At 47.6% G+C, this 27,585-nt stretch overlaps 1 long non-coding RNA gene across 1 annotated transcript; it reads left to right on the forward strand.

Annotated features, from left to right (window-relative positions):
• The first annotated feature begins 706 nt into the window (after positions 1-706).
• On the forward strand, positions 707-15,897 carry LOC120993197. The gene is made up of 3 exons (XR_005777162.1): positions 707-732; positions 1,206-1,207; positions 15,763-15,897. It is a non-coding gene; the product is annotated as an uncharacterized LOC120993197 (long non-coding RNA).
• Positions 15,898-27,585: the final 11,688 nt, after the last annotated feature.

Here is a 27,585-nt window from a genome sequence, read left to right on the forward strand (position 1 = left end):
TGCTATCTTTTATTATTACCATTCTGCGTAATGATGTGCCTTGTAAATCTAGTACCCATCCCCCATTGTGCTGAAAAGACCATATTTCTGAGTGATCTCAGAGACATGCGTGCTGCACACTGGAGGAGGGGCTAAAAGGTTTAAACTCTGTGGCACACATACATTTCAGGAGACTCCAGCTTAAACTTCATCCTGGGTAGGATGCACGTATTGATTTGCCCTATCTCTTGTACATACTGGGTTGTTGGTCCTGTGTTATAACGTGGTAGACAGTCATGTGTTATTGCATAATATTGCATATTTAGGCTAGTGATGTATACTTTTTATTATTCAGTATGTGATTTGTTTGTGGTATTGTATATTCAAAACTATAAATATTTAAATATATTTATTCACTTAGCCTGCGTAAGCTAATTCATTCTCAAATCTTTTGAATTCACGTTACATTACAAATAGATAGAAAGCAACAGTTGTGTCTACTCCTAGGAGATAGAGTGAAAACTTTCACATAATACTTTTTTTTACATGGATAGACACATAAAAAAAAAAAAAAAACTATGTTTAAGACACTGTCCTGTTCTGAGATCCACTCCGTTGTTGTAGCGGGACAGGTAATGCATGTGCCTGGGGAGTCTTCGGTTCCGTCTCCTTTGCGGGCAGACGCGGTAGTGCGTCCACATGGTCGCTGGAGGTAGAGACCGCCAAGGTCTCGGAGGCAGATTGACCGGACTGGTGGCAGCACGCAGCGGTCGGTCCTGTCTCCAGTATCACCTGCAGGTTCCGTTCCGGTATTCGTGCTGACGGGATTGTGTATTCTTGCTGGGCCGCTCAAGAGTTGGGACTCTCTGACTCTGTCAGATACTTGCTATTATCTCTACCATCCCCACCATCACTAGATGTGGCAATCCAGCAAGCAATCGACACTGATCGTCGAATTCGGGAACGTCGTCTGCAGCAGGCTTCTCGCCCCGTATCATCCAGCCCATTTCCAAGACCCAGTAAACCGGCTGAGGAACCCATGAAACTGGGGTCCTATCATCTTACCCCTACTGAGAGGGCTCGTCGTCAAAACGAGGGTCATTGTCTATATTGTGGAGGAGTTGGTCACCAGCTAAAGAAATGCCCATTACTCCTGCCAGAAAACGACAAAGCCTAGTGGAAATCGAGGAGAATCCACTAGGTACTCTGCTGCCTCCTCTTAAAAGAAGTCGGCTTCTCATACTCATTTCTATTGAGTGGCAAGGGAGGGACCATCCTATTTCCGCGCTACTTGACTCGGAAGCTGCCGGAAATTTTATTGACTCTTCCTTGTTTCGACAGCTACAGATTCCAGTCTTCAAGCCGGAAGCCGCCATTTCAGTCACCGCTGTGGACGGATCTCCCCTTCAAAAAGGCCAGTCGTTGTGGATGACACCCGGGTTGCAGGTAACGGTGGGGGCTGGTCACCGGGAGGTCTTAAACCTTTTAACTCTGGACATGCCATCCACTCCTGTGATTTTGGGTCTCCCCTGGCTAAAACTTCATAATTCAGTAGTGGACTGGCACTCCGGACGAATTTGCAAGTGGAGTTCTGATTGCTTCACTAGGTGCTTTTGTTCGGTGTTGCCACTTGCATCCACGGAAGTGCTGAGTGCGTTACCTAAACATTATCACCACTTCCAGGACGTGTTCAGCCCACGGGGGGCTTATGTGTTACCTCCTTATAGGCCATATGATTGTCCTATTGATTTGTTGCCAGGTACCATGCCACCCAGAGGACATCTGTATAATCTCACTGGGCCTGAGATTCAGGCCCAGCGGGATTATATAAAAGAGAACCTCGATAAAGGTTTCATTCGACCGTCCACTTCTCCCGGGCGCGGGATTCTTCTTCTTGGAGAAGAAACATGGCGGATTGAGACCCTGTATCGATTTTTGCTCCCTCAATCGAATTACGGTGAAGAATCGGTAACCTCTTCCACTTATTGAGGACTTGTTCTCTCAGGTGGCGGGGTCTCGAGTCTTCACCAAACTCGATTTGCGGGGTGCATACAATTTGGTACGCATTCGAAAGTGTGACAAATGGAAGACCACATTTAACACTAGGGACGGGCATTACGAGTATCTCGTAATGCCTTTCGGTCTCTGTAATGCCCCTGTGGTCCTCCAGGAGTTCATCAATGATGTCCTCCAGGATTTCTTAGTTAGATTCGTGGTTGTCTACATAGACAATATACTAATCTACTCATCGGACCCGCAGACTCAACGGGATCATGTGTGTCAGGTTTTCCAGAAGAAGGAAGAATCGCCTATACGCCAAACTCGAGAAGTGCCTGTCTGAGGTGAGAGAATTGCCCTTTCTAGGGCATATTGTCTCTGAATGTGGATTGGTGGTGGATCCATCCAAGCCCTCAGCTGTTCTGGATTGGCCTCAGCCTAAGGACCTGAAGAGATTACAGCGTTTCTTAGGTTTTGCCAACTTCTACTGCAAATTTATTAAGAACTTTTCTGCGGTGGTAATGCCTCTCACGAACCTCACTAAGAAGGGGGTGAACCCTTCTAAGTGGACAAGAGAGGCTGGCGGAGCCTTTGAGACGCTGAAGCAGGCTTTCTGCTCCGCACCAATCCTAACTCATCCAGACACTTATCGACCTTTTGTCCTCGAGGTTGACGCCTCTGAGGTTGGTGTGGGGGCGGTTCTCTCTCAGTATTCTGGAAATCCTGAGAGGCTTCATCCTTGTTCCTTTTTCTGCCGGAAGCTCTGAATAGCCGAATGCAATTATGACATCGGCAATAGAAAGCTTCTGGGAGTTAAGTTGGCCTTTCAAGAGTGGAGACATTGGCTAGAGGGAGCGGAACATCCCATTACAGTGTACACCGAAAACGAAAACCTCGAATACATCTAAGGTGCCAAGAGGTTAAATTCTCGTCAAGCTCGCTAAGCATTATTTTTCACTCACTTTAATTTCCGGTTAACTTACAAACCGGGACCCAAAAATGTCAAAGCAGATGCTCTCTCCCGTTGTTTCTCAGAAACCATTTCGGTACGTGACTCTGAGCCAAGACTCTCCTCTCTGGCAGGGGCCTCCACTGACTAACCGGTGAGTCATTGGTTGTGGACCAATGGTTCCAGGATAGACAACCCATTTGCTTGTTGGCACGGCGGAATCTTCGTACTGCGGTGGCGCATCAGAAAAGATTTGCTGATCGTTATCGCACTGCAGAGCAAGAATTTAAGGTAGGATATCCAGTGTGGGTCTCTGTAGCTGGCCAGCTAAGACCTGTCCTAGGTTGCTAGTATATCTTATATTTGTATACAGCTAAACCTGCCAATAACCTTAATACAGTTCCTATGTTTATGTGTTAAAGACAAAAGCAGAGTTATTTACTGTGACATCATGTTTTGGATGCCATGTAACTGTTATATTTTGTGTTCACAGAAGCAGAAAAATATAAAATGCCTTTAAGATTCATTTGGTAATGTAAGGTAAGTGTAACGGGGTGTCAAAGGACCCTTGATCTGCTTCCTGACACCTCTTCTGCCTGCTCCCTGAACCTTGACGCTACCTCTCGGATATTGACCTCGGCTTGCTTTTGGATTTTGTCTTTGCCTCTTCTCTTGTACTGACGTGACCTCCCGGATTTTGACCTCGGCCCGCTCTCGGATCTGTCTCTGTCTCCTCCCTCGTACTGACGTGACCTCCTGGACTGACCCCGGCTAGTTGACCCGCCTCGCCCTTCCGTTTTTGGTGGTACCTTGCTAGTTCCACCTCTCTGTCCGCTCTAGTGCTACCTCTCATTGGCTGTCCGCTTCCCTGCTGTCTCTATCTCTCTGCTTGCACTTACTCAGGTCAGGGACTGTCGCCCAGTTGCGCCCCGTCACCTAGGGCGGGTGGTGCAAGTAGGCAGGGACAGGGGACCGGGTGGCAGCTCAGGGGGTGCACCTTCGCTCTATCTTTATACCCGTGACGTTACCCCGTGACAGAATCACAGGCCTTAATTTAGCATGGACCGTCTACAGAGCCTCACCGAACATGTGCAGGGTCTTGCTCAAATAGTCCAGGAACTTGGAAAGAGACTACAGGTTCAGGAGACCGTCTGAACTCCCCCAATTCTTGCTCCCGCCACCGTTCAGGTGGAACCACACATTAAATTGCCCGATCGGTTTTCAGGTGACCGCCAAAGTTTTTTAGCTTTCAAGGAAAGCTGTAAACTTTATTTTCGACTACGTCCTCACTCCTCTGGTCCTGATACACAGAGGGTTGGTATTATCATCTCCCTGCTTCAAGGGGACCCCCAGGAATGGGCCTTTTCTTTGCCTCTGGATTCACCTTGTCTTAATTCTGTGGACCTCTTTTTCCAGGCGTTAGTTTTTTTTTATGATGAACCAGCCCGAGCCTCTGTGGCAGAATTCAATCGTAAGGCCCTCGCTCAGGGGAATCGTCCTATGGAGGATTATTGTACGCAGTTCCGCAAGTGGTGGGTTCCCTCGGGTTGGAACGAACCAGTGCTCAAATGTCAATTTAGGGCAGGTTTAACTGAGAAGTTAAAAGACATGTTGGTTTGTTATCCCTGTCCTGACTCTTTAGAGGAGACCATGACGCTAGCCATCAGACTAGATAGACGGATCAGAGAGAGACAGCGAGAGCATTTGTTTTCTCCTCATACCCTTCTCCAACCTGAGGTTTCCCCCATTGAACCCAAGATGAAGGCCCACTCGGACAAGCCCATGCAACTCGGGATGACGCGAAGAGAGCTACGCCGTCGTCGGGGCTCTTGTTTTTATTGTGGGGATCCCGACCACTGGATCCGTCAGTGTCCTAAAGCTCTGCCTTCTGGAAAGTCATCCAAGTCTGAAAGATCCAAGGACAAGGTACTCCCGGAGGTGGTAAGAAGTAAATTATTGTTGCCGGTTTCTATTGCCTTTGGAGTCTTAAAGGGGTCAGGAAATGCCTTTGTGGATTCAGGGTCAGCTTTTAGTTTTATTAATTGCAAATTTGTTGAACAAATGGGAATTACTATACTAGAATTGTCCACCCCGATCCAGGTTGTCGCCATCGATTCTACCCCCCTACTCCGGAGGTTACCCTGTCTGTGGTGGTCTGCCACTCACAGAAATGCTCTTTCTTTGTTTTAGAGAATCTTCCTGTTCAGGTAGTCCTTGGTATGCCCTGGCTTCAGCAACACAATCTGGTCATTAACTGGAGTTCGGGCGAGTTAGAGAGATGGGGGCCTAACTGTAGTTCTTGCTTAACCGTAGTTCAAGCTGGGGTTTCATCAGATATTATTCCTTATTTTATTTCTGATTATTCAGATGTTTTTTCCACCCCTGAGACAGATACTCTCTCTCCCCATAGGTCTTATGACTGTGTTATCGACTTGGTACCCGAGTCCAAATTTCCTAAAGGACGGATTTATAATCTTTCCGGTCCTGAGCGCAGGGCCATGAAAGACTATATCCAGGAGAGTCTCAAGAAGGGACATATTAGGCCCTCAACCTCTCCCCTGGGAGCAGGATTCTTTTTCATTAAAAAGAAGGATGGTGGTCTCAGGCCCTGCATTGACTATAGAAATTTGAATAAAATCACTATTAGGAATCAGTATTCCATCCCGTTGATTCCTGATTTGTTTAACCAGATTTTGGGTGCTTCGTGGTTTTCTAAATTTGATTTGAGAGGAGCGTATAACCTAGTTCATATTAAGGAGGGAGATGAGTGGAAAACTGCTTTTAATACTCCAGAGGGACACTTTGAGTATCTTGTTATGCCATTCGGTCTTTGCAATGCCCCAGCTGTGTTTCAGAATTTCATGAATGACATCGGCAAAGTTATGATTGTTTATCTCGATGATATTCTTGTCTTTTCACATGACTGGGATTCTCATGTGTCTCAATTCAGTTTGATTCTTAAAATCCTCAGGGAGAATCATCTGTCCGTTAAATTAGAGAAATGTGTGTTTGGAGCTCAAGAGATTCCTTATCTCGGCTATATTCTTACTCCTCATTCATTTAAAATGGATCCCAGTAAGGTTCAGGCTATCCAAGACTGGGTAAGACCATCCTCCTTAAAGGCACTCCAACGCTTTTTAGGATTCGCCAATTTTTACCGTAATTTCATAAAGAATTTTTCTGTTATTGCCAAGCCCCTTACTGACTTAACTAAAAAAGGTTCTGATCTGGTTAACTGGTCATTGGAGGCCTGTCGGGCCTTTGATACCCTTAAAAACAGTTTTCAAATGGCTCCAGTATTGGTTCAGCCCGATAACGAGGAACCTTTTGTGGTGGAGGTTGATGCCTCAGAGGACGGTGTGGGGGCCATCCTTTCTCAGGGGTCTTCTAACCTAACTAATTTAAGGCCATGCGCCTTCTTCTCACGTAAGTTCTCTCCTTCGGAGAGAAATCACGATATTGGAAACCGCGAATTACTGGCCATAAAATGGGCATTTGAGGAATAGAGGCATTTTTTAGAAGGGGCTAGACACCGTATTACTGTCCTTACCGATCATAAGAACTTAGTGTTTCTTGAGGCGGCCAAACGCCTTAATCCTAGACAAGCCAGATGGGCCCTGTTTTTTACTCGTTTTAATTTTTCTGTTACTTTCAGACCAGGAAGTAAAAATATTAAGGCAGATGCCTTGTCCCGGAGTTTTAATGCCGTCCAACCTCCTGACACCTCCCTGGAACCCATCTTGCCGGCAAGCATCTGTGTGGCAGCAGTTTCTGTGGATCTTTCCTCTGAGATTCAACAGGCTCAGCAACTTGCTCCTCCACAAACCCTGGCGGATAAGTTATTTGTTCCTGAGTGCTTTCGTTTTCAATTAATGGGTGAATGTCATGACTCCGTGCTCTCTGGTTATCCAGGTATTGCTGCCACTAAGGAATTGCTGCTGAGGTCTTTCTGGTGGCCCACTTTGGCCAAGGATGTACGGTCTTATGTTTTGGCTTGCGATGTTTGAGCCAGGTCTAAGACCCCGAGAACACTTCCCGCTGGTGAACTACAACCACTACCCATTCCCTGCAAGCCATGGTCTCACATTTCCATGGATTTTATTTCTGATCTGCCCCCTTCTGAGGGGAAATCAGTGGTGTGGGTAGTGGTTGACTGTTTTAGCAAGATGGTGCACTTTGTTCCTTTAAGTAAGCTCCCTGATGCGAAGACCTTAGCATCCTTGTTCATTGAACATGTGGTACGTCTGCGTGGTGTCCCTGAGAATATCGTCTCTGATAGAGGCGTTCAGTTTGTTTCTGGTCTCTGGAGGGCTTTTTGTCGAAGATGCAACATCTCTTTATCCTTTTCGTCTGCTTTCCATCCACAGACCGATGGGCAGACGGAATGGTTAAATCAGGCAGTGGAGCTTTTTCTAAGGTGCTATGTATCACATAATCAACTCTTATGGGTGAGATACCTCCCGTTGGCAGAATTCGCTATTAACAATCGAGTTAATTCTTCCACGGGGGTGTCTCCTTTTTTTTGTAACAGTGGTTTGCATCCTCACTTTTGTTCTAGTCCCTCTGTATCCTCACTCAACCCGCAGGCAGATTCTTTTACCTCTAGACTGTGCACAGTCTGGGCACAGGTTCAAACGAACCTGGAAAAGACCCAGGAAACCCAGTGTAAACATGCCAATAAAAGACATTCCAAGGGGGTAAATTTTGTACTCGGCGATAAGGTGTGATTGTCGACTAAGAATCTTGCTTTGAAACAGTGTTCTAGGAAATTCTCTCCGCGTTTCATTGGACCATACAATATTATTGAGGTTGTTAATAGAGTTGAGCGAACACCTGGATGTTCGGGTTCGACGAGTTCGGCCGAACTTTCGAAAAATGTTCGGGTTCGGGATCCGAACTCGACCCGAACTTCATCCCGAACCCGAACCCCATAGAAGTCAATGGGGACCCGAACTTTTGGGCACTAAAAAGGCTGTAAAACACACCCGGAAAAGGCTAGAGGGCTGCAAAAGGCAGCAAAATGTAGTTAAATCCCCTGCAAACAAATGTAGATAGGGAAATGATGAGTTAACATAAAATAAATAAAAATTAAACAATATTAATTGGAGTGAGGTCCCATAGCACAGAATCAGGCTTCAAGTCACCCACCAATGGAGAAGGTCACTTACTATTATTTTGACCACAGCACCCAGACAAAGGAGAGAGGTCCCACAGCAGAGAACCAGGCATCATATCACCCACCACAGGAGTAGGCCACCATTTAGTTACTTTGACCCCTACACCCAGACGGAGAAGAGAGGTTACACAGCAGAGAATCAGGCATTTAGATCACCCACCACAGGAGTAGGCCACCATTGAATCAGACCCCGGCAACCATGTCAGATGGCACAAGCATAAGCTTTATATCAATCAGCACAGGAGAAGGCGACTTTGACAGACTTTGACCCCTACACCCGGACGGAGGAGAGAGGTTTCAAAGCAGAGAATCAGGCATTTAGATCACCCACCACAGGAGTAGGCCCCAATTTAATGGGACCCCGGCAACCATGTCAGATGGCACAACCATCAGCTTCATATCAATCAGCACAGGAGAAGGCGACTTTGAAAGACTTTGACCCCTACACCCAGACGGAGGAGAGAGGTTTCACAGCAGAGAATCAGGCATTTAGATCACCCACCACAGGAGTAGGCCCCCATTGAATCAGACCCTGGCAACCATGTCAGATGGCACAACCATCAGCTTTATATCAATCAGCACAGGAGAAGGCGACTTTGAAAGACTTTGACCCCTACACCCAGATGGAGGAGAGAGGTTTCACAGCAGAGAATCAGGCATCAATCATATCAACCACCACAGGAGAAGCCACCATTTAGTTACTTTGACCCCTGCACCCAGGAAGAGGAGAGAGGCACCACAGCACATATTCTGGCATCATATCAGCCACCACAGGAGAAGCCACCATTGAGTTACTTTGACCCCCGCACCCAGGAAGAGGAGAGAGGCACCACAGCACATATTCTGGCATCATATCAGCCACCACAGGAGAAGCCACCATTGAGTTACTTTGACCCCCGCACCCAGGAAGAGGAGAGAGGCACCACAGCACATATTCTGGCATCATATCAGCCACCACAGGAGAAGCCACCATTGAGTTACTTTGACCCCTGCACCCAGGAAGAGGAGAGAGGCCCCACAGCACATATTCTGGCATCATATCAGCCACCACAGGAGAAGCCACCATTTAGTTACTTTGACCCCTGCACCCAGGAAGAGGAGAGAGGCACCACAGCACATATTCTGGCATCATATCAGCCACCACAGGAGAAGCCACCATTTAGTTACTTTGACCCCTTCACCCAAACAGAGGAGAGAGGTTCCACATCAGAGAATCAGGCATCATATCAACCACCACAGGAGTAGGCCACAATTTAGTTTATTTGACCCCTGCACCCAGGAAGAGGAGAGAGGCCCCACAGCACATATTCTGGCATCATATCACACACCACAGGAGAAGGCCTCTTTCAGTGATTTAGGCCTTTGGACCCAGACAGAGGAGAGAGGTCAGAGATTAGCTTCATATCCCCCAGCACAGCAGAAGACCGCTTTATTTGACTTAGGCCTCAGCACCCAGACAGAAGACAGAGGTAGCATGGCAGAGGTTATGGCTTCATGTCACCCGTTAGTTTAACCGGCCACTTTCATCTGGTTAGGCCCCGGCGCCCAGACAGAGAAGAGTTTCATTCAACTGTGGGTTTCATAAAATTTGTATCAAATAAAGAAGTGGCCCGTAGCACAACAAGACATGTTTTAGGCAGTTAATAAGGACTACTCTGCACAAGGGAGGGACAGGTCCTGTGGGATCCATGCCTGGTTCATCTTTATGAAGGTCAGCTTGTCCACGTTGGCTGTGGACAGGCGGCTGCGCTTGTCAGTAATGACGCCCCCTGCCGTGCTGAATACGCGTTCAGATAAAACGCTGGCCGCCGGGCAGGAAAGCACCTCCAAGGCATAACATGCTAACTCTGGCCACGTGGACAATTTCGAAACCCAGTAGTTGAATGGGGCCGAACCATCCGTCAGGATGTGGAGGGGTGTGCAGACATACTGTTCAACCATGTTAGTGAAATGCTGCCTCCTGCTAACACGTTCCGTATCAGGTGTCGGTGCAGATAGCTGTGGCGTGGAGACAAAACTTTTCCACATTTCTGCCATGCTAACCCTGCCCTCAGATGAGCTGGCCGTGACACAGCTGCGTTGGCGACCTCTTGCCACTCCTCTGCCTTCACCTTCCACCTGTTCCCCTGTGACATGTGGGAATGCTCTCAAGAGCGCCTCTATCAGCGTGCGCTTGTACTCGCGCATCTTACAGTCGCGCTCCAGTTCAGGAATTAAAGTGGGCACATTGTCTTTATACCGGGGATCCAGCAGGGTGGCCACCCAGTAGTCTGCACACGTTAAAACGTGGGCAACTCTGCTGTCGTTGCGCAGGCATTGGAGCATATATTCGCTCATGTGGGCCAGGCTACCCATGGGTAAGGACAAGCTGTCCTCTGTGGGAGGCGTATCGTCATCGTCCACCGTATCCCCCCAGCCACGCACCAGTGATGGGCCTGGGCTGCCACCCCGCTGTGAACTTGCGTCATCCTCGTCCCCCTCCACCTCCTCCTCCTCATCCTCCTCGTCCTCCAGTACAGTGCCTTGGCTGGCGACTTGTGAACCTGTCCTCTGCTGCTTAAACAAACCTCCCTCTGAGCCACTTCGAACAGACTGGCCCGAAAGTGTTAGAAACGAGCCCTCATCCTCCTCCTCCTCCTCCACCTGGGCCACCTCCTCTAACATCATTTCCCTAAGTGTTTTCTCAAGGAGACATAGAAGTGGTATTGTAACGCTGATAACAGTGTCATCGCCACTGGCCATGTTGGTGGAGTACTCGAAACAGCGCAGCAGGGCACACAGGTCTCGCATGGAGGCCCAATCATTGGTGGTGAAGTGGTGCTGTTCGGCAGTACGACTGACGCGAGCGTGCTGCAGCTGAAACTCCACTATGGCCTGCTGCTGCTCGCACAGTCTCTCCAGCATGTGCAAGGTGGAGTTCCACCGGGTGGGCACGTCGCATATGAGGCGGTGAGCGGGAAGGCCGAAGTTCCGCTGTAGCGCAGACAGGCGAGCAGCGGCAGGATGTGAACGGCGGAAGCGCGCACAGACGGCCCGCACTTTATGCAGCAGCTCTGACATGTTGGGGTAGTGGTGAATGAACCTCTGCACCACCAAGTTCAGCACATGCGCCAGGCAAGGGATGTGCGTCAAACCGGCTAGTCCCAGAGCTGCCACGAGATTTCGCCCATTATCGCATACCACCAGGCCTGGCTTGAGGCCCACCGGCAGAAACCACTCGTCGGTCTGTTGTTCAATACCCCGCCACAACTCCTTTGCGCTGTGGGGCCTGTCCCCCAAACATATGAGTTTCAGAATGGCCTGCTGACGTTTACCCCGGGCTGTGCTGAAGTTGGTGGTGAAGGTGTGTGGCTGACCGGATGAGCTGGTGGAAGCAGTGGAGGAGGAAGCCGAGTAGGAGGAGGAGGCTACAGGAGGCAGAGAATGATGCCCTGCGATCCTAGGGGGCGGAAGGACGTGCGCCAAGGAACTGTCCGCCGGGGGCCCAGCCGCCACTACATTCATCCAGTGTGCAGTTAGTGAGATATAGCGTCCCTGGCCGTGCTTACTGGTCCACGTATCTGTGGTTAGGTGGACCTTGCCACAAATGGCGTTGCGCAGTGCACACTTGATTTTATCGGACACTTGCATGTGCAGGGAAGGCACGGCTGTCTTGGAGAAGTAGTGGCGGCTGGGAACCACATACTGCGGGACAGCCATGGCCATCAGCTGTTTGAAGCTGTCTGTGTCCACCAGCCGGAATGACAGCATTTCAAAGGCCAGCAGTTTAGAAATGCTGGCGTTCAGGCCAAGGGCTCGAGGGTGACTCGGGGGGAATTTGCGCTTCCTCTCTAAGGTTTGAGATATTGAGAGCTGAACGCTGCTGTGTGATATAGTGGAGACGCTAGTTGACGGTGGCGGTGGTGGTGGTGTCGGTGGCACATCCTCTGTTTGCTGCTCGGCAGGTGGCAACATTCCTCTCGAGGCGGAAGCCGAGGCAGCAGCGGTAGAGGGAGCAGGGGGAGCCTCAGCGAGTGCCTGGTTTTTAAGGTGTGTACCCCACTGCAGTTCATGCTTTGCATGTAGATGCCTGGTCATGCAGGTTGTGCTGAGGTTCAGAACGTTAATGCCTCGCCTCAGGCTCTGATGGCAGAGCGTGCAAGTCACTCGGGTCTTGTCGGTAGGACATTGTTTAAAGAAGTGCCATGCCAGGGAACTCTTTGAAGCTGCCTTTGTGGGGCTGGGTCCCTGTTGGCGATGTCCAGTAGCAGGCGAACTCTGGGGGCGGCGGCTCGTCTGCTTTGGCCCCCTGCTCCCTCTTTGGCTTCGCTGTTGTCTCGGTCTCACCACTACCTCTTCCTCTGAACTGTGAAAGTCATCGCCACGACCTTCAGTCCATGTGGGGTCTAAGACCTCATCGTCCTCTGCATCGTCTTCCACCCAGTCTCCCTCCCTGACCTCCTCCTGTTCAGTCTGCACACTGCAAAAAGACGCGGCAGTGGGCACCTGTGTTTCGTCATCATCAGAGAGTCGGTGACTCTGCTGTGGTGGTATTCCCATGTCCTCTTCATCTGGAGACATAAGTGGTTGTGCGTCAGTGCATGGTATGTCTTCCTCCACTGGGGAAGGGCTAGGTGGACGCCCCTGGGAAACCCTGGAAGCAGAGTCTTCAAACAGAAGAAGAGACTGCTGCATAACTTGTGGCTCAGACCGTTTCCCTGATATGCTTGGGGGTGATGTGACAGACTGATGGGCTTGGTTTTCAGGTGCCACCTGTGCGCTTTCCGCAGAAGACTGGGTGGAAGACCATGTGGTGAACGTGCTGGAAGCACTGTCGGCCACCCAATCGATTAATGCCTGTACCTGCTCAGGCCTTACCATCCTAAGAGCGGCATTGGGCCCCACGAGATATTGCGGTACATTCTGCCGGCTAGTTGAGGGAGTTCGTTCCCTACTGTGTGCGCCTGGGGCCGAACGGCCACGTCCTCTACCAGCAACAGAGGCTCCACGGACACCACCACGACCGCGTCCTCGTCCCTTAATAGTATTTTTCTTCATTGTTGCGATTCAACTCGCACCACAATGAAATATATTATTTTTTATAAGCAAAATCCCCTCACTGGAATACTTTCAGTCTTTTGACTGTATGGATTACAGATGGAATGACTGTTATATGTGAGTACCGCTTTCTTTGACAGATTCTAGTATGGGTACATATATGTTTTCCCAACCCCAGCACATTAGTTTGCTAATTCCAGATGTATGAAACGCAGGCCTAACTGTATCTAGTATATTGAACGCCAGATAAACTAACTTGGCCTTTTTTAAATAAAAAAAAAAATTCCCTCACTGGAATACTTTATGGCTTTTCACTGTATGGATTACAGGTGGACTGGTATTAGTAGGGGTGACACAAGCACACCCAAGTCCCTGATGTAGGATTTCTATGGCACAGACCACTATTACAAGTGATTAATGGACGTTGGGAGAGATTGTGCTGCAGCACTAGTCCCAAGATGGCCGCCGCCTATCAGCCCAGTAACATGTGCCACAAAATGGTCTGCACAACCTTTAAAAAAAATAGCCTTGGACTGTGCTGCTAAATCGCTATTGGTCTGAATCCCAGGTGTAGATGTCTGACTTGTTTGGAGCTTTGGAATGCACACTGTGGCAGCTTCTGCTGCAGCACTACAAGTCGCAAAATGGCGGCCGGCGGTCAGCCCAGGTACATGTGGATGGAAAAATCACTCTGGCCACTCTAAAAATAGCCAATCCCTATCAAAAAAGCAGCTCAGCTGCAGTTGTTCAGATGAATCACAGGTGGAGGAGAGAAATTTGCTTCCAGTTATTCAATTATCCCTGCCTATTCTCGCCCTAGCATCAGCTGCGTCTATCCCTGTTCTATTCACATCGGGAGTGAGCACGTCCCGACGTGCGCACAAGCTTATATAGAGGCTGAGTCACATGCTGCACTTGGCCAATCACAGCCTTGCCAATAGTAGGCATGGCTGCGATGGCATCTTAGGGCAAGTAGTATGATGCATGTTGATTGGCTGCTTTGCAGCCTTTCAAAATGCGCCAAAATACATGCCGAACGACGAACCCGAACTTTTACGAAAAAGTTCGGGTTCGGGTCCGTGTCACGAACACCCCAAAATTCGGTACGGACCCGAACTATGCTCGAACTGTTCGCTCAACACTAGTTGTTAACCCAGTGTCCTTTAGACTTAAGCTACCCGACTCCTTTCGTATACATGATGTGTTTCATAAGTCGTTGCTTAAGAGATATGTGTCACCAGTGGTTCCGATTAAAAAACCTCCTCCACCTGTGGAGGTTGAAGGTCAGGATGAATTCATCATCTCTAGAATTTTTGATGTTAGAAAGGTTAGAAACTCCTTTCAATACCTGGTCCACTGGAAGGGCTATGGACCCGAGGAGAGGTCTTGGGTCCCAGCTACTGAGATCCATGCCCCGAGGCTCATCAAGAAGTTTCATGATGAGCATCCTGGGAGATTTGTACCCAAGGGCTTGGGTCCGGTGGCCCCTCATAAAAGGGTATCTGCTGCCGAGGCGGCAGTGTTATATATGAAGAAAAGTTGAAGTTAATAAAGAAGTTATTTGAAGCATTAGGTGTGCTCTTTAAACCTACTGTTTCCATAGAACGGCGCTAGAGGAATTACAGAGTAATAGACAGTCTGGTTAGACTAAAAGTCTCAAGATATCAAAATTCTTCTAATGCCACAGCGCAAAAGGCACTTCATAGTGCTGCGCCTGCCACAGTCTCCACACGGAACATTCCCTTGCGCCAACCGTCTGCCAAGTTGGGGCCTAGATTCATTGGTCCATACCTGGTGACACAGAAGATCAACCGGGTTACTTACAAGTTTGCTCTTCCTCCGTCGATTCAAGGAGTGAACACCTTCCATGTTTCACTGCTCAAATCGGCAGCCGAGTCAGCTCCCTTCATCCGAAGTCCATCTCCGGTGGAGGTTCCAGGGGAGCCTGAATTTGAGGTCAATAAGATTTTGGACTCCCGTTTTGCCCAGAGGTCCCTCCAGTATTTAATGGACTGGAAGGGTTATGGTCCAGAGGAGAGATGTTGGGTACCTGCCCGCCAGGTTCATGCGGATGAATTAGTGGCATCTTACCACCGTGAGAATCCGGGGAAAGCCCATTTGGAGTCTTCTGAGCCGCCTCCTCAAGAGGGGGTAATGTAAGACACTCTCCTGTTCCGAGATCCACTGGGGCCCCCAGGGGTCCTTGTGGGGCTCGGCCTGCGGGGGACCCTGTTGGAGTAGCGGGACAGGTCACGCATGTGCCTGGGGAGTCTTCGGTTCCGACTTCTTTGCGGGCAGACGCGGTAGTGTGTCCGCATAGTCGCCGGAGGGGAAGACCGCTGGGGTCTCAGAGGCAGATTGATCGGACTGGTGGGGTTCCGTTCCAACGCGATCCTGTATTCATGCTGGGCCGCTCAAGCGTCCGCATGCACGCTCGAGAGGAGGTTCGCAAAAGTATAAGCGGCTGAACGTATGCAAATCTTATTTGCAACGCTGGCCGCTGACGGGAAAAATACCTGTAAATAAATTCTAGTAGATTAGAGGGCAGGCATGGGTTAAGTGACTAAGGACCAGCCTAGGCCGCACAAGTGTCAGGGATTAGGATCATTATATGACCTATGAGGAATAGACACATGGCACTTTGTGATTGGCTAGCAGGTACTTAAAAGGTGATCTCCCTGGCTGGTCAGTGCCCACTGTTGTTTTGACAACCTGGGTGTATGTTGTGGTTCATATTCTCCCAGACTTTCCTGTGCATGACTTCTGCCTTCCTCGATTTATCTCTAGAGACTGCCTCTGGATACCGATCTTTTCAGATCTTTGCTGAACAGTTTGTCTCGTGTATGACATTGGATCGGACCCTGGAAATCCTGACGTCTCATCCCTAGGTACCACGTTACACGGACTAATACTGCGCATAAGAACTTTGGCCTGGTCACTGGCTGTCCCCTTGGTGTTTCCCTGCACAGGTTATTATTCGGGTTGGTTACCTGTATATGCTTACTGGTTTGGACTGTACTGTCTGGTTGCTTGGGGTTCTGCACCATTACACTATGTCAACAAAAATGTAAAAAAATGTTTACAATAAAAATCCAATTTATGTAATAATATTTCTCATGTTACGTTCCCTTTAATTGAATTTACAGCAGTATTAAATATTGTCATGTGAAGGCTCTGCGGGAATCATCTTGGCTTCATTCTCTAACTCAACAAGCTCGCATTTAGATAATTCACCAAATGACAAAACTGAGGGTTCATAAAGCAGCAAAGAAAACAGCAGAGAATAAATGTTGGCTAATTTGAGCACAAAACGAGGCAGACTCATTAACTAACGTTTTATGTGAAGTTATTTGCTGTATACTTTTATAGCTGTGTGCATTGCTGACAGCAAAATTACACTAGCAGTGTTATAAGTGGAGTAATTATGGAGGTCATAAGAATATCTATGCCTCTGGCTGGAAGCCTTGCAGAAAGGATATGGACATCTTTGTAAAAAAAAAAAAAATAATTTACACTAATTTATTTTGTGAAGAAAATCATTTCTCCAATTGGTTGTGTTTATTTATTATTTTATTTTTTTTCCATTTTCCAGCAGGCTGCTCTATATACAGAGAATTTGGCGTCTGACGGATTGCAGGGGTTATGTTTGCAGACATAACCCCTTCAATGCCTTGGTCCTTAGGGACCTCAGTATAGAAGGGGCTAATCATCGGGCTGCTGCTCTGCTGTGGCAGTGGCCCGATGGTTAATGGGTTAAGATGGGGAACATGCCCCCAACCCCATTACCCTGTTCAGTATGGCCGTCTGTGACCCCCTCCCCCTCGGATGGCAGCGCAGCGGTCCTGCATTCCTCCCCACAACCCTTCCCCCGTTTAACCCCTTCCATGCCTCGGTCCTTAAGGCCCACTGTATTGAAGGGACTAACCATTGGGCCGCTGCGCTGCCGTGGCAGCGTCCTGATGGTTAACTATGGCAACCGGATGCCTTCACAGGCATCCGGCTTACCTTGGTATATCTGAGCCTAATCAGGCTCCTGCTAAAACGAACGTGTGCGCCCCGTGGTCGTGCTGCGACCTGCAAATTGCGGGCCGCAATGCACGAACACCGTCCGTGGGGCAGCCGCAGCGGATCGCGGACCCATTCACTTTAATGGGTCCGCGATCCGGCCGTTCCGCAAAAAGATAGGACATGTTCTATCTTTTTGCGGAACGGAAGTACGGGACGAAACCCCACGGAAGCACTCCGTAGTGCTCCCGTAGGGCTCCGTTCCGTGCTTCTGTCCTGCACCATTCCGCATTTCTGGATTTGCGGGCCCATTGGAGTGAATGTGTCCGCATCCATGATGCGGAATGCCCGCAGAACGGCACCCGTGTATTGCGGATCCGCAAATGCGGTCCGCAATACGGCACCGTTCGAGTGCAGGAGGCCTAAGTGTAATTGAAAATACACTGCAATAGACTATACAGTGTACTGCAGTGTATTGTAAACCATCAGACCCACTGGATCTGCTAGAACCAAGTGGGTCTGGGTCCAAAAAGCGTAAGTAATAAAAAAGTAGAAAAAAAAGTAGAAAAAATACTTCTTCTTATATTCGCACATATAATTGGTTAAAAATATAAAAAAATTAAATTCTAAACATGTTTGGTATCACCGCGTCCGTAACAACCTAATCTATAAAAGGATCATGTTACTTTCCCCGCAAGGTGAACATCATAAAAAATTTTTGCCCACCTCACTTCCCAAAAAATGGTATAAAAAGCAATCAAAAGAGTCATATGTACCTAAAGTTAGCACCAATCAAACTGTCACCTCATTCCACAAAAAATAAGCCCCTACTTACGACAATCGCCCCAAAAATATAAAAAAAATATAGCTTTCAGAAAATGGAGACACAAAAACATGATTAATTTTTCAAAAATGCTTTTATTGTGTAAAATAAAATTTTAAAATGCACATATTAGGTATCACCGCATCCGTAACGACCTGCTCTATAAAAATATAATGTGATCTAACCCGTCTGGTGAACGTCGTAAAAAATAAAATAAAAAATGTGCCATTTTTTTAATCACCTTACATCACAAAAAGTGTAATACCAAGCGATCAAAAATTCATATGTGCCCCAAAATGGTACCAATCCAACCGTCATCTCATCCCACAAAAAATGAGACCCTACCTAAGACAATCGCCCAAAAAATAAATAAAAATATGGCTTTCAGAAAATGGAAACACAAAAACATGATTTTTTTTTAAAAAAATGCTTTTTTTGTGTAAAATAAAATTTTAAAAATGCACATACGTGTTAGGCATCGCTGTGTCCGTAACAACCTGCTCTATAAAAATAGCATGTGATCCAACCCGTCTGGTGAACGCTAAAAAAAAAAAAAAAATGTGCCAAAAAAGCCATTTTTTATCACTTTACATCACAAGAAGTGTAATACCAAGTGATCAAAAATTCATATGTGCCCCAAAATGGCACCAATCAAACAGTCATCTCATCCCGCAAAAAATGAGACTCTACCTAAGACAATCGCCAAAAAAATAAAAGGTCTTTCAGAAAATGGAAACACAAAAACATGATTTAAAAAAATAAACAAAATAATTGTGTAAATCCAGAATAAAAAAAAAAAAATTGACATATTAGGTATCGCCGCATCATTACGACTTGCTCTATAAAAATATCCCATTATCTACTCTGTCAGGTAAACACTGTAAAAAACAAAAATGAAAACTGTGCTAGAACAGCAATTTTTTGGTTACCTTGCCTCAAAAAAGAGTAATATATACAGTATATACACACACACACAATGCACAATATATATATTATATATATATATATATATATATATATATCAATAACAAGGGCAGCACATCAGGCCAAATATAAATATGGAGGTGCAGGCCAATGGATTCGGCAGCAAATCCAGGGCAATATAAGAATTTGAAATAATGGCAGCACTCTCACAAAAAATTTGTGAAAAGAAAAACACTTTATTCATCCCTGTGGTCACAACTAAGGATGAGCGAACTTGTGTTTCAAATTTGGCGTACAAGGTTCAGGTTATATAAGAATTCCGTTATGGATTCCGCTACCACAAACCATAACTAAGGGGCCATTCACATGTCCGAATAATGGGTCCGCATCCTTTCTGCAATTTTGTGGAAGGGGTGCGGACCCATTAATTTTCGATGGGGCCATAAAAGATTCGGACAGCACCACCATGTGCTGTATGCATCTGAACTTCCGTTCCGCGGCCCCACAAAAAAAATAGAGCATGTCCTATTCTTGTCCGCAGCCACGGACAATAATAGGCATTTCTATTATAGTGCCGGCCATGTGCGGTCCGCAAAATGCCAGTGTCCGTGTTTGGTGGATCTGCAATTTGCGGACTGCAAAACAGTTGCAGACGTGTGAATGGACCCTTATGGTCCGTGGTATCGGAATACATAACGGAATTCTTAGATAACCAGAACCTTGTACGCCGAACTTGAAACACAAGTTCACTCAACACTAGTCGCAACGTTTTAGATCATAGGTTGAAAAAAGACTCTGTGAATGAGCTGAAAACAGTGCGACCACAGGGGTGAATAAACAGTTTGAGAGTGCTGTCATTTTTTATTTTACATATACAGTTGCAATAAATAGTATGTGAACAAATTGGTCATAAAATGTGATCTGATCTTCATCTAAGTCACAACAATAGACAATCACAGTCTGCTCAAACTAATAACACACAAAGAATTAAATGTTACCATGTTTTTATTAAACACACCATGTAAACATTCACAGTGCAGGTGGAGAAAGTATGTGAACCCCTAGACTAATGACATCTCCAAGAGCTAATTGGAGTGAGGTGTCAGCCAACTGTAGTCCAATCAATGAGATGAGATTGGAGGTGTTGGTTACAGCTGCCCTGCCCTATAAAAAACACACACCAGTTCTGGGTTTGCTTTTCACAAGAAGCATTGCCTGATGTGAATGATGCCTCGCACAAAAGAGCTCTCAGAAGACCTACGATTAAGAATTGTTGACTTGCATAAAGCTGGAAAGAGTTATAAAAGTATCTCCAAAAGCCTTGCTGTTCATCAGTCTACGGTAAGACAAATTGTCTATGAATGGAGAAAGTTCAGCACTGCTGCTACTCTCCCTAGGAGTGGCCGTCCTGTAAAGATGACTGCAAGAGCACAGCGCAGACTGCTCAATTAGGTGAAGAAGAATCCTATCGTGTCAGCTAAAGACTTACAAAAGTCTCTGGCATATGCTAACATCCCTGTTAGCGAATCTACGATACGTAAAACACTAAACAAGAATGGATTTCATGGGAGGATACCACAGAGGAAGTCACTGCTGTCCAAAAAAAACATTGCTGCACGTTTACAGTTTGCACAAGAGCACCTGGATGTTCCACCGCAGTACAGGCAAAATATTCTGTGGACAGATGAAACCAAAGTTGAGTTCTTTGGAAGAAACACACTATGTGTGGAGAAAAAGAGGCACAGCACACCAACATCAAAGCCTCATCCCAACTGTGAAGTATGGTGGTGGGGGCATCATGGTTTGGGGCTGCTTTGCTGCGTCAGGGCCTGGACGGATTGCTATCATCGAAGGAAAAATGAATTCCCAAGTTTATCAAGACATTTTGCAGGAGAACTTAAGGCCATCTGTCCACCAGCTGAAGCTCAACAGAAGATGGGTGTTGCAACAGGACAACGACCCAAAGCATAGAAGTAAATCAACAACAGAATGTCCTGACCTCAACCCGATTGAGATGCTGTGGCATGACCTCAAGAAAGCGATTCACACCAGACATCCCAAGAATATTGCTGAACTGAAACAGTTCTGTAAAGAGGAATGGTCAAGAATTACTCCTGACCGTTGTGCACGTCTGATCTGCAACTACAGGAAACGTTTGGCTGAAGTTATTGCTGCCAAAGGAGGTTCAACCAGTTATTAAATCCAAGGGTTCACATACTTTTTCCACCGGCACTGTGAATGTTTACATGGTGTGTTCAATAAAAACATGGTAACATTGATGTGATTGTCTATTGTTGTGACTTAGATGAAGATCAGATCACATTTTATGCCCAATTTGTGCAGAAATCCATATCATTCCAAAGGGTTCACATACTTTTTCTTAAAACTGTATATATATATATATATATATATATATATATATATATGTCATTTATCAAACTGGTGTAAAGTAGAACTGGCTTAGTTGCCCATAGCAACCAATCAGATTCCACCTTTCATTTTTCACAGCTTCATTGGGAAATGAAAGGAGGAATCTTATTGGTTGCTATGGGCAACCAAGTCAGTTCTACTTTACACCAGTTTTGATAAATCTCCCCCACTGTGTACTTCTATGTGTACATAGCATTGTGTGTCGTCACACTGTACTAATCTGTGTGGGAAAACTGACCCCTCACTGTGCGGACTGCACACAATACTGTGTTCAGAAGAGAGCGCAGATAGTGAGAGCTGTCAGTAATGAGATCTATATCCTGCTTATAAAGCCATGGTTCTGACTGTAGATCGCTGCACTAACGTTACCAGCAGAAATATCTATTGTATCTACAAATAATGGACTTTCTACAGAATGGAAAGTGAGAAATAGATCTGCTGATTACAGGCTGTAGCAGACTGTAAGACCCACCATGTTGTGGATTGGAATAAAATCTTACTACCAAGTCACTTACAAGTTCTAGCATCCTATATGTAAGTGGCTGCTAGCTGTGCTGTGTAACCGGACTTGGGGGCGGGGCAGCAGAGCTGTGCTGTGTAACAGGATGTGGGGGCGGGGCAGCAGAGATGTGCCGTGTAACAGGATGTGGGGGCGGGGCAGAAGAGCTGTGCTGTGGAACAGGATGTGCGGGCGTGGCAGCAGAGCTGTGCTGTGTAACAGGATGTGGGGGCGGGGCAGCAGAGCTGTGCTGTGGAACAGGATGTGCGGGCGTGGCAGCAGAGCTGTGCTGTGTAACAGGATGTGGGGGCGGGGCAGCAGAGCTTGTGCTGGTGCATGTGAAATCAACAGGAACGCCCACAGATTCTCACAGGAGATGACAGCAGTCAGAAAAACTCATAGAAGAGCATTTCTCAGTGCATGTGAAGCAAAGCTGATACCAGTACACAAACAAGTGCAATTTTATTATGTGCTGCATTATGGTAAGATATGGGTTTATTGAGTTTTAGTGCACAAAGGTGTCCATAGCCTTTAAAGTTCCCGTGCCCGCCACAGCCCTGCTATTTACCCTGACACCCTGGGAACTCTGTAAGCTGCTGTGCAATCTGAAAATCCTTCTCCAGCCAATGGCTGAGGTTCCTTGATTTATAAGGTGTCTAGGCTTTCTAGTGTCTAGTTCCGACAAGGGTGTGATCTCTTGTCTAACTATCTGTGTACCGTACCTTGATTATCTACCGATTTAGCTCCTTGCCACCTGCCCTGACCTTGGATTTGCTATTTGGAGTATGCACATACTAAGCCTGCCCGGACCTTGGACTGTGTTCCGACTACACCTTGTTGATCCACATATTCTCTTACATCCTGCCTGTGTTCTCGACATGTTCTCCAGTGTTTACCTGCTCCACCCGTGTATTCCAGCACCTCTGGTTTTCAGTATCAAATTCTGTTTAGCTATGGCAGTTTGTCTGTATTGTCTGTGCTCCTGCCCAGTATCCAGCCTGTTCACCTTGCCTGAGTCTCCTCACCACCTGCCTGCAAGCTTCCATCTGTGTCTTTGTGCTTCCAAGTCAACAAAAACCTGTGCCTGTCCACACATACCTGCATTTCTTCCTATGCGGTTTCTGCATCCTGAGCTCCCAGTACTTGCAACAGAGTCTCTGACCCCAGTGGGTAAGCTGCCAACCACACCAGGACTATCCAAGGAGGTAACAACCTGGTTGCTTACCCACAGCAAAGTCTAGATCCCTGCAAAGGGACTAAAGGGTGAATACTGGGGAAGCACAGGATAACGCCCATAGTGTTAGCCCTAAGTCAAGCCAGTTGGTTGGCACAGTGGGTCCACACTCACTGATCTGTAACATAAAGCGAAATACTCCTGCACATATAGGAGGCCAACACATTAATAAAAAGTGGGCATAAATAAAAGCATTGGAGAGGGGAGGGAGGGGGTATAGCTGGTGGCTGTGGCATGTTGTACAGTAACCCACTAGTTCACCAAGAATGCTGACATTAAAGAGGACCTTTCACCAGAAGAAAGTATCTAAACTAACTATACAGACGTGTAGAGCGGCGCCCAGGGATCCCCCTGCACTTACTGTTATCCCCGGGCGCCGCTCCGTTCTCCGGTTATAGCCTCCGGTATGTTCGTAGTTAGGCTCCACCCAGGGGAACCTGCCGCGGTCTCCTTCTCCTATGCTGTAACGCTGGCCAATCGCAGCGCTCAGCTCATAGCCTGGGGAGGGGGGTCGGCACCTGATACTGGCACATGGAAGGCGGAGAGAGGCACCTGATACTGGCACATGGGGGGGAGAGGGGTTGGCACCTGATACTGGCACATGGGGGGGAGGGAGAGAGGCACTTGATACTGGCACTTTTTTTGTGGGGGGGGGGGAAATGGCACTATGATACTGGGACATAGGAGGAGGAGAGAGGCACTTGATACTGGCATGTGGGGGGGGGGGGTTGTCACTTGATACTGGCACATGGGTGGGTTTGGCACTATTATACTGGTACAGGGGGGGGGGAGAGGCACTTGATACTTTCACTTTTTTTGGGGGGGGGGGGGAGATGGCATTATGATACTGGGACATGGGAGGAGGAGAGAGGCACTTGATACTGGCATGTGGGGGGGGGGGGGTTGTCACTTGATACTGGCACATGGGTGGGTTTGGCACTATTATACTGGGACATGGGGGGAAGAGAGAGGCACTTGATACTGGCACACGGGGGGGTTTGGCACTATGATACTGGCACATGGGGGGTGGGAAGGAGAGAGGCACTTGATACTGGCACATTGGGGGGGGAGATGGCACTATGATACTGGGACATGGGGGGAAGGAGAGAGGCACTTGATACTGGAATGTGGGAGGGGGGGTTGGCACTTGATACTGGCACATGGGTGGGTTTGGCACTATGATACTGGCACATGGGGGGAGAGGCACTTGATACTGGCACTTTTTTTTTAGGGGGTGGCACTATGATACTAGGACATGGGGGGAGAAGAGAGAGGCACTTGATACTGGCACATGGAGGGGGGGTTGGCACTATGATACTGGCACATGGGGGGTGGGAAGGAGAGAGGCACTTGATACTGGCACATGGGGGGGGGGAGATGGCACTATGATACTGGGACATGTGGGGGGGAGGAGAGAGGCACTTGATACTGGCACATGATGGGGGGCATCTATGGGGACACTTACTGGCACATTATTGGGGGGCATTATGGGGGACACTAGGCCAGCAGCCTATCAGAGGCCGGACACTGAGGGGCATCTACTGGGGCACTATATATGGGGCATTTTATACTGGTACATTATGGGGGGCACTAGCAGGAAGGGGGGAGAGGAGCACTATGGGGGAATTTACTGGGGGCACTATATAGGGGTATTTTATACTGGGACATTATGGGGGCACTATGGGGACATTAGTCAACTGGGGGCATTACAAGGGGGTATTTTTGCACTGTCACATTATAAGGAGAATTATTAGTACTGGGGGGGGGGGGGGCATTATAGTGGGCTTTATTACTCCCCTATGGTATGACCCCCTAGTAGCAGCACCAGCCTCTCCCTGCTCTGCTATCCCTCTGCCCCTTCTCCAAATCCTTATTATGAAATCTTTCTCATTAGGATAAAACACAACATCAGCTCCGCCGAGCCCCCGGCCAAAGTGTGGAAGTGGTGTCCGAGATCCCCAAGGGTCAAGTAACTGTAAGTTTTCATATGAAATTTGTTTATGTTATACACATATAGCATCCACTGTGCCACACAATATACAGTATACCGCTACACTGTGCCAAAGGAGTGGGGTTTACACAGGAGGAAGGCGGTGCGAAGCGCGCTGGAGGGGCCCTTACAAATATTTGCTGTGGGGCCCAGTCACTTCTAGTTACGCCCCTGCTCCAGCTGTTGTGAAACTACAACTCCCAGCATGCTATTTTCACTTGTGTGGGAGTTTAAAGAGCAGCCAAGCAAGTGTGCATGATGGGAGATGTATGTTCACAACACCTGGAGTGCCGGAGGTTGCTGACCCCTGTATTACAGCAAGGAATGGTTGGAAAAAGTTGGCAAGAAACATGGCTAATCATCCTCTTCCTCCCCTCTTGGTATCTCTCTGCACCGGCTGTTCCTGGGCTCATTGCACATCTTCCATACAATACAGAGTATGGCTATTATATCAAAACTAAAAATGGGGCTCTCCTTTTTAATGTCAGCAACCCTGGTGGTCTAGGGAACCAATATTTTTATCAAAGCCATTGAGTGGCTCCTTCGACAGTTCTTTAAACACACACAGTCTCTGTAGTCAGTTATAACAACAGAGTCAACAATCTCTTATATCATCATACCATTGGTACACAAGGTGCCTTATGCTTTTTGCTGAACTCCTCTGCAGACCAGTTTCATGGTGTAGTTTTATCAGCTGCTCCCTCCAGTGTCTGGCTCTCTGATCCACTGTATGGACCTGACTGATCTTGGGCTGATACAACCCACAGGCTCCGCCACTCTAGAATACGCTGTGCAGGCTGCCACTGTCCTTTTACCAATTCTACACTAACTGTGATGGTGGTGCAGTGCTAAAGTAGTACTGCGGCCCCTGGGATTCCTGGCAGTTAGCTCCCCCTACTTTCAGAAAATGATAGATTATCACTTAAAGAGGACCTTTCACCAGAAGGAAGTATCTAAACTAACTATACAGACGTGTAGAGCGGCGCCCAGGGATCCCCCTGCACTTACTGTTATCCCCGGGCGCCGCTCCGTTCTCCGGTTATAGCCTCCGGTATGTTCGTAGTTAGGCTCCACCCAGGGGAACCTGCCGACGTCTCTTTCTCCTATGCTGTAGCGCTGGCCAATCGCAGCGCTCAGCTCATAGCCAGGCTACAGCATAGGAGAAGGAGACCGCGGCAGGTTCCCCTGGGTGGAGCCTAACTACGAACATACCGGAGGCTATAACCGGAGAACGGAGCGGCGCCCGGGGATAACAGTAAGTGCAGGGGGATCCCTGGGCGCCGCTCTACAGTAAGTGCAGGGGGATCCCTGGGCGCCGCTCTACACGTCTGTATAGTTAGTTTAGATACTTCCTTCTGGTGAAAGGTCCTCTTTAAGTGATAATCTATCATTTTCTGAAAGTAGGGGGAGCTAACTGCCAGGAATCCCAGGGGCCGCAGTACTACTTTAGCACTGCACCACCATCACAGTTAGTGTAGAATTGGTAAAAGGACAGTGGCAGCCTGCACAGCGTATTCTAGAGTGGCGGAGCCTGTGGGTTGTATCAGCCCAAGATCAGTCAGGTCCATACAGTGGATCAGAGAGCCAGACACTGGAGGGAGCAGCTGATAAAACTACACCATGAAACTGGTCTGCAGAGGAGTTCAGCAAAAAGCAGGAGGCACCTTGTGTACCAATGGTATGATGATTTAAGAGATTGTTGACTCTGTTGTTATAACTGACTACAGAGACTGTGTGTGTTTAAAGAACTGTCGAAGGAGCCACTCAATGGCTTTGATAAAAATATTGGTTCCCTAGACCACCAGGGTTGCTGACATTAAAAAGGAGAGCCCCATTTTTAGTTTTGATATAATAGCCATACTCTGTATTGTATGGAAGATGTGCAATGAGCCCAGGAACAGCCGGTGCAGAGGGATACCAAGAGGGGAGGAAGAGGATGATTAGCCATGCTTCTTGCCAACTTTTTCCAACCATTCCTTGCTGTAATACAGGGGTCAGCAACCTCCGGCACTCCAGGTGTTGTGAACATACAGTCAGGTCCATAAATATTGGGACATAGATACAATTCTAAAAATTTTTGCTCTATACACCACCACAATGGATTTGAAATAAAACTAACAAGATGTGCTTTAACTGCAGACTGTCAGCTTTAATTTGAGGGTATTTACATCCAAATCAGGTGAACGGTGCAGGAATTACAACAGTTTGCATATGTGCCTCCCACTTGTTAAGGGACCAAAAGTAATGGGACAATTGCCTTCTCAGCTGTTCCATGGCCAGGTATGTGTTATTCTCTCATTATGCCAATTACAATGAGCAGATAAAAGGTCCAGAGTTCATTTCCAGTCTGCTATTTGCATTTGGAATCTGTTGCTGTCAACTCTCAAGATGAGATCCAAAGAGCTGTCACTATCAGTGAAGCAAGCCATCATTAGGCTGAAAAAACACAACAAACCCATCAGAGAGATAGCAAAAACATCAGGCGCGGCTAAAACAACTGTTTGGAACATTCTTAAAAAGAAGGAACGCACTGGTGAGCTC

This window comes from Bufo bufo, chromosome 3 (genome assembly GCF_905171765.1).
Source record: "Bufo bufo chromosome 3, aBufBuf1.1, whole genome shotgun sequence".
Taxonomy (NCBI): Eukaryota; Metazoa; Chordata; class Amphibia; order Anura; family Bufonidae; genus Bufo; species Bufo bufo.